This window comes from Microchirus variegatus, assembly GCF_963457635.1.
Source record: "Microchirus variegatus genome assembly, chromosome: 2".
Classification (NCBI taxonomy): Eukaryota; Metazoa; Chordata; class Actinopteri; order Pleuronectiformes; family Soleidae; genus Microchirus; species Microchirus variegatus.
Genome location: NC_139803.1, coordinates 15,071,356 through 15,079,289, shown reverse-complemented (window position 1 = coordinate 15,079,289; position 7,934 = coordinate 15,071,356). Strand labels below are relative to the sequence as shown.

Genomic DNA, 7,934 nt, shown 5'->3' with positions numbered 1-7,934 from the left:
TGGTTTCCCTCCAACTCTTTATCTGCAGCACAAACACTTCAGCTTTCTCTGCTCATTTCCATTTGCATTCAAAGATAAACTTTTTTCTTCTTTTTTTTTTAAAGTGTGCGCTGCCAGTGAGGTAGAAGCGAGGACAGGGTCATCGTGCAAGAAGGCAGTTTTATCGAAGGTAATCAGAGGAACTTGTTGCGGTTTGATTAAACTGTTTTTGTAGTTAGTAGAAGGCAGGACATTATGTTCAGTATCATCTGAACAACATGACATCACTCACCACTTCTCCACCTCACTGAGAGCAAACACAAAGTTTGTCACAAGCAGAATAATTAAGAGACGCCATCATCATCATTTTTCATTTTTGTGCCTTCTATGTGTACTTTATATATGTGCCATTAACTAATGTTCAGACATATGAAACATCTGGCAGTTAATATGAGCCACATCATTTACTTTTACGAGGAGGGAGAGCGTGTGTGTGTGTGTGTGTCCTGTGGGAGAGCCACAAACAAGGCTGCACACGAGTTTTGCTTTAACTGCAACAACAGCTGCCTTGTTTTCAGAGGTTGTTAACGAAGCTTCTTCGCCAGGATGTTAAAGACTGCGCGACACGAGGAAAGTGCAGCGTCGCAGCTGCACTTTCATTATATGCTTGTTCACATAATCACAATTAAGTTCTCATCTTATCTTGCTTGCACTTATTTAACACTTGTTTCTACCACTGTTGGAATACAAGGAAGTGTAAATACTTTGTTACTGTACTTAGGTACAACATTTATTTATGTTTCCAGCCATTTTTACTTTTGCTCCACTTCATTTCCTGTTAACTATCTATGTTACTACCAAATGAAATCAGAAGAAGAGTTGGTAAATGGTCTATATTCATTTAGTGCTTTTCTAAACTCTTAGAAATAAGGGTTCCAAAAGGGTTCTTCTACAAGGGCTGAGGTTCTACCTGGAACCATTTGCTTCTGAAAAACCCTTTCCCAAAGAAAGGGTTTTTGGTAACACTTATGGTTCCAGTAAGAACCATTTTGATCCAGAGAACCCCAAAGAACCTTATATGGTTCTACTTAGCACTTTTATTTCTAAGAGTGTAGTCATGAGGACCACTCAAAGTTGTTTTTCTTTATAGTTTTGCCATTTATTTATTTTATATAACCATTTAAAAATCCATTGAGATGGAAACCTCTTTTCCAAGGGTGACCTGGCCATGAGGTCAGCAGCACATGTCATAATAAATATTAGATTAGGTATAGGAGACAGGTGATAAAGAATGATTTTGATGATGTTGGCATGACATTTAAAGTGCAGGAGTTGAGGTCACAGTAATAAAATTGAGAATTCTGTGGCAAAATGTTGATCGTGCCTGCTTCTTGCTGCCGATTTGGGTGGACCTCTAAAAACTTTAAGTATTTAGACAAAGCAGTATTTTTGTTGAATCGGACTCTTGCAGTTGGTTGCACAATCTCACTCACTTTACCACTGGGCAACCATCGCTCAATTTTATCTCCTCACTTTTACTACTAAAACTTGCACAGTGTACATTTTATATCAGAAATGTATTTTTGATACTTAAGTTCAGTAAATGTCATGTACTTTTACTCAACTAATGTTGGAAAAGCTGACTTCAACTTCTACAAAAGTACTGGTATGGTACTTTTTTTTAACTTTTACTCTACTATCCCTTTTAGGTACTTTATACAAGACTGGTAAAGTGGAAAACCAGCATGTCAAAATATATTATGCCATGTACATTTACTCGAATATCAAAGAGTAGTTTTATAATGATATACCTTTTGCTTCACACAATAATAATCTGACAAATATGATTACTTCACAGGTTAATGGCAAAACTGTAGTGTGAAGCAGCCTTGAGTGGGTCATCAAGACGAGAAAAGTGCTCTACAGGCCATATACATTATCTTATTGAATACAGTGAGTGTTACAGATAAAGACCCCCAACTAAGGGAAACTAAATGAGTGGCCAAAAGTTAGAGCTTTTATCAAAACACCAGCATCACGTGACCGAAGCACTAAGCATTTCATTGCTTCAAAATATTTCGAAGCGTTTCATTGGCTCACAGTGCGTTTCATTGGCTTGTAGTGTTTATGCGTTGTGAGCCTACACACTAGAAAATCAAAGTACGAGAATGTACCTTTTGCTGTCGCTTCAGTTGTACCCTATCAGGGTACAAGCACTGTACAGGTGTGTGGACAGGTTAGTTTTTGTCACTAGGGGTGCAGAAATGTTTCTTTAGAGGTACAAACAAGCAGGTACAGTGCTTGTACCCTGATAGGGTACAACTGGAGCAACAAAGCATTTGTACCTTTTTAGGTACAGTCTCGTACTTTGGTTTCTTAGTGTGTATGGCAAACACTGGACACTGGTGTAAAACACTTTTAAATATATATATAAACGATCTTTCTGAGTTCACACACCATGATCAATTAAACCCTTAACCAACTTTTAACCCTTCATATCATTTAGATATATTCTTTGGCTTAATCTGGGATGTTTTACAGTATGGGCGAGTATGAATGAGCAAAACAGTCTCAGTCTTTTGAACCTTTATTGCTGACATGGGATTGAAACAGTGTCAATGCTTCAGTCGGGCTCTCGAGAGGTTGCTATGGCTTCAGTTGTCCACCAGATGTCACCGTCACTGAAGCGTTGAAGCTTTGAATCTTTTTCAACACAATAATTGTGTTGGAAAAGATGGAAAAAAAAGTGCTTCATAAGGCTTCACTTGCCCGCCACTACCAAAAGTAGAAACAAGCCCCCAACATACACAGGACTAGATTTCCACCCAACACAGAAACGCAAGCAAAGAATAACTGAGCAGGGGAAACTCTAGACCTGCCTATATAACCTCCCAGCCATGTGATCACCATGTGATAATTTGAAATTTAGTATACCTCATAGCACATGAACTTCAGGTAACATTGTTAAATGACAGTGAATTGATAAGCAGTTTACTGCCCACGCCTCAGGCGCAGGACAAGATGGAGGATGGATTCTTCCTGGATGTTGTAATCTGAGGGGATGCGGCCGTCTTCCAGCTGTTTGTCGGCAAAGATGAGCCTCTGCTGATCTGGTGGAATGCCTTCCTTGTCCTGGATTTTGGCTTTCACATTCTCAATTGTGTCACTTGGCTCAACCATGAGAAATATAAAAAAACATATATGTACATAAATATACATATAAAATATTAATACTATATTTGAATTTTTAACCCTTTAAAGGCCAGTTTTCACAACTCCATTTATTGGAAAAAAAACAAAAACTACAATAACTTCCATAAAATACATTTCAAGGGGAATTTGATTATACTTACTATTGGGCCTTGAGATGGGTCAATGATTAGCAGAAACATTTATTTTGAAGCACTGTTATTTTTTTTGAGGAGCCAGATTTTTTCAAAAAATCCCTAATTTGTTCCTCGTGGCAGAAAACAGAACCTTGCCATAAACTGCTGTAAAAATGTTATGTGTTAATGCTTTTTTCCACTTTAAATTAGTTAGTCTTTTAAAGCTACTTCAGCCTGAAATATACATATCAAATATTAATAATACTTTAGAAATTTTAACGCTTTAAAGGCCATAATGTTTACAGAACATTTTTAATCAACAAAAATGGCACAGCCTCCTGTCCTCACATTTACTCATAAGAAAAGGACTTGCAGCAGCAGCACCCTGCAGATATGCAACCATTCCTGCAGCAGCTGATGAGCAGGGAAGCCGTCCTCTCCTCTCGATGTATGGGGGGTCACCAGCATATCTCCCACGACAGGATAAAGGTGTTGTACAGTGAAACATAATCCACCTCCACTTCACTCTCATCTTCAGCTCAGTCTTCAGATAAGTTGGAGTTGGACTACTGCTTCAGAGGCCTCATCCATGTCAGCCTCCAAGTCCTCAGAGTTCATTATCATTTCCAAAGCCTCCTGTGTGGTGTAAAGTATTTCCATTTCCAAAATGACTACTCAATGTAGTGCTCATTGTACTGCACTACTGCTCATACTTGTATCAAGTACTAGAACTACCTCAGCAAGACTCAAAACAAATTCCAACTTTAGTTGGACTTTGTAGTTCCTGCTGTAGTTCCGTAGTTCCTGCTGCTGAGCTATCTTTGAAGTGCTGAAAGGCTACTCATTGTTTTTATTATTGAATGATATTATAACACTGACTGTGGTCTTCTCAGAAAAAAGTTTTATGAAGTTGGACATAAAATACACACTCACACATATACCCATTAGTGTATATATTAGTTATATATATTAGTTATCTCCGTCAGCTGCATTAGCTCCTTTTAGCGGCGTTAGCGCACCTACAGTCGAACTGGAGCGGTCTGTTGTTTGTAAAATTGTGTAAAACAGTGGAGTTGGGAAAACAAACTGGCCTTTAAAGGGTTAAAATTTCAAAAATATTACTAATATTTGATATGTATATTTCAGGCTGAAGTAGCTTTAAAAGACTGACAATTTAAAGTGAAAAAAGAAATTAATATATAATGTTTTATAGCAGTTTTTGGGAAGGTGGTTGTTTTCTGCCATGGGGAACAAATTAGTAAGTTCTTGCGCAGCTTAGCCATTTTAGGCTAATTTAAGAAACTGAGATTGCAGTTCTAAAGTTTACCAAAAATGAAGATCCTTTGGAAAATCTGAGCTATATTCATTCAACACAGACAAAATGGCTTACCAATTAAAAAACAGAAAGCCACGAAATAGGCCAAGGAACTCCTGAGGGTTAAAAGAGCTTGATAAATAATCCACATTGATATTCTTAAAAACTCTAAACATACTAGAAAACATATTAAGATTTACTTACGATGAAAGGACGAAGCACTTCATTCGTCGAAGTGTCGTTTCTTCCTCTATTGGTTAAAATTCTACCACAGGCCCTTGTTTATTGTTTAAGAGTCTGCGCACGTCATCTCTCAATATCCGTCCACAGTCAAAAGTAGTTCCCCATGGCTTCAATTGCGACTGTAACATAAATAAAGGTTTTAATAGTATCATGTTTATACACAAACACACTTAATAACAAAACAAACCAATAATTATTCACATGTATCACGTTTCAAAATGACGTTTTAAAATCGTTGCGGCGGAATAATTCTCTACAGGACTGCGGTCAAAATAAAGAATTCATCCGTGACTTACAGCCAACCACATCAGCAGTGCCCAATATGTAATTTAGTAAGAACACATTTCTTATATGGATATCTGGCAGGCGCTAAGTGAATGTCATGACTATAAACTGCAAGGTCATGACTTTTGTATTTGGAAGAAGGGATCTGAGATCTATAATGTGTCAAAACAGTATGGTAAACGATATGTTTAAATGTGAGCATCTCGACTAATAACATGCACATATGGTGGAATGATTGTCAAGTTACTGCAGAGTCAAAGCTGCGAGCAGCTCTGGAGAACGGTTAATTCTGCCTCTGATGCGTGTACAGAACAGAGAGCAGGCTGTCAAGTCACGAGTCCTGTGAGGTGTTATTCGCCAATGATGAATGCAGCTCTCACACTCACTTAAAGCCTCTGAGCCACACTGTTTCCTCACGGCTCACCGAATGTGATAAGATTAATCTGAGCCCTGTTGGCGTTTTATTATCTTTATGGTTTAAGACGGCTTCATTTTACCTTCCCTGTGAAGCATTTCACAGAAGAAGGAGTGGTATTTGTGTCGCTGAAGGTCCAGGAAAATTCTGGAAAGCCTGACGTCAGGGCCCAGGTTATTCTAGGAAATAGAAAACAAATGTGAGGAATGAGTTGCCAAACATCCAGAAACCCTCCATCTTGTCCTGCGTCTGATGGGAGGCATGCAGATCTTCGTCCAAGACACTCACTGGCAAAACCATCACCCTTGAGGTTGAGCCAAGTGACACAATTGAGAATGTGAAGGCCAAAATCCAGGACAAGGAAGGCATTCCACCAGATCAGCAGAGGCTCATCTTTGCCGGCAAACAGCTGGAAGACGGCCGCACCCTCTCAGATTACAACATCCAGAAAGAATCCACCCTTCATCTTGTCCTGCGCCTGAGGGGTGGGCAGTAAACTGCTTATCAATTAAATGCCACTTAACAATGTTACCCAAAGTTCATATGCGATATGGTATACTATATTTCAAATTATCAAATTATTGAAATTTTACCTGATGACCAAATGTTTGCACAGTACTGAAATAAAGAGTTAAACTTACTTTCCTGGTGTTCATTCTTGATGCAAATCTTAATCTTAGTATTAATTATTAATATTATTATAATATTAGTATTGATGGTTATATTATAACTGCAAAATATTGTTTCTAGATATCTTGTTATAGAAATAAATATACATTTTTAATTGGAGAAATCTGAACTACATGCACTCTTTCAAATATAGTGCTGAATCAAATAAACTTGAATCTAAATGCATTAGTTGTGTGTGTGTGTGTACACCTATGAGCCTACATTTGCAGATACATGCTATGAGGAAACCTGTACTGTCTGGTCTTAAAACATTGATATTCTGAAAAAACTAAACATACGACAAAACATATTAAGGTTTACTTACGATGAAAGGACGAAGCAATTCACTCGTCGAAGTGTTGTTTCTTCCTCAATTGGTTAAGATTCTACCGCAGACGACGCAACCACTTGTTTATATATCTCGTGCACACGAGATACTATCTTGTATTGAGGTCACAAAAAAAAAATGTAACGTTTCTCGTGCGCACATTTAAAGTGTTGCCATGGGAGATCAGGGAGTGTTGCCATGGTCCCATGTGTGTGTCCCTTCTGTAGGCACAGATAAAGATGGAGGTATGACTATCCAGGTGGTTTGGTTTCCCTCCAACTCTTTATCTGCAGCATAAACACATCAGCTAATTTCCATTTGCATTCAAAGATAAACTTTGTTTTTTTCTTCTTCCTTACTAACAAATAAAATCAGAAGAAGAGTTAAGGTAAATGGTTGACCTTGGCCAAGAGGTCAGCAGCACACGTCATAATAAATATAGGATTATTGATGATGTTGGCATGACATTTAAAGTGCAGGAGTTGAGGTCAAAGTAATAAACTAGAGAGTTGTGCTGTGAAATTTTGATCGTGCCTGCTTCTTGCTGCCGATTTGGGTGGATTGAAACTTTAGAAACTTGAAGTATTCAGAGAAAGTAGTATTTCTGTGGAATCAGCCTTTAAAACTTAAAGAGAGAGAGAGAGAGAGAGAGAGAGAGAGAGAGAGACTGACTCTTACAGCTGGTTGCACAATCTCAATTTACCACTGAGCTACCATCACTCAATTCTCACTTTTACTGCTACAACTTGCACAATGTACATTTTATACCACCAAATATCAAAGAGTAGTTTTATTATTATAACAATAATAATAATAATATACTTTTTGCTTCAGGAATCTGACAAATATGATTACCAGGAGTGGGTCATCAAGACGAGAAAAGTGCTCTATAAATACAGACCATATACATTATCTTATTGAATCTTATTGAATACAGTGCAGTGTTACAGAAAAAAAGCATTGGTTTGACAAAGGTCAAAGCAAAAACTGGGTTATTTTTTTTAAGAAAAAGGTGGCAGTGGGAATAAAAATCCCCACAGCCTCCCACTGATTCTATCAAAAATGATAAATAGACAAAGTACAGAGCTGGACCCCAAACCAGAGGAGAAACAGGAGTCACTGGACAGCAGGGAAACTAAATGAGTGGCCAAAAGTAGAAACAAGCCCCCAAAATACACATGGACTCAGATTTCCACTCAACACAGAAACTCAACCAAAGAATAACTGAGCAGAAGTAAACTCTTGACCTGCCTATACCACCCTAACCCAGCCGGGCTGATTAACCTCAGCTGTTTCTGATTAGCTCCCCAAGAGACAGCAACTCTAACATATCGTTCGGTGGCAAATGAATGAACAAATGTCTACTTGAGTAAT

The 7,934-nt window shown here is 38.1% G+C and overlaps 1 long non-coding RNA gene across 1 annotated transcript; it reads right to left on the bottom strand.

The window, feature by feature from the left end:
- Positions 1-4,603: 4,603 nt before the first annotated feature.
- Positions 4,604-6,597, bottom strand: LOC310940120. Its single transcript, XR_014593063.1, has 5 exons — positions 6,558-6,597; positions 5,852-6,041; positions 5,646-5,742; positions 4,825-4,982; positions 4,604-4,736 (listed from the first exon to the last, which is right to left on the bottom strand). It is a non-coding gene; the product is annotated as an uncharacterized lncRNA (long non-coding RNA).
- Between the last annotated feature and the right edge of the window lie 1,337 nt (positions 6,598-7,934).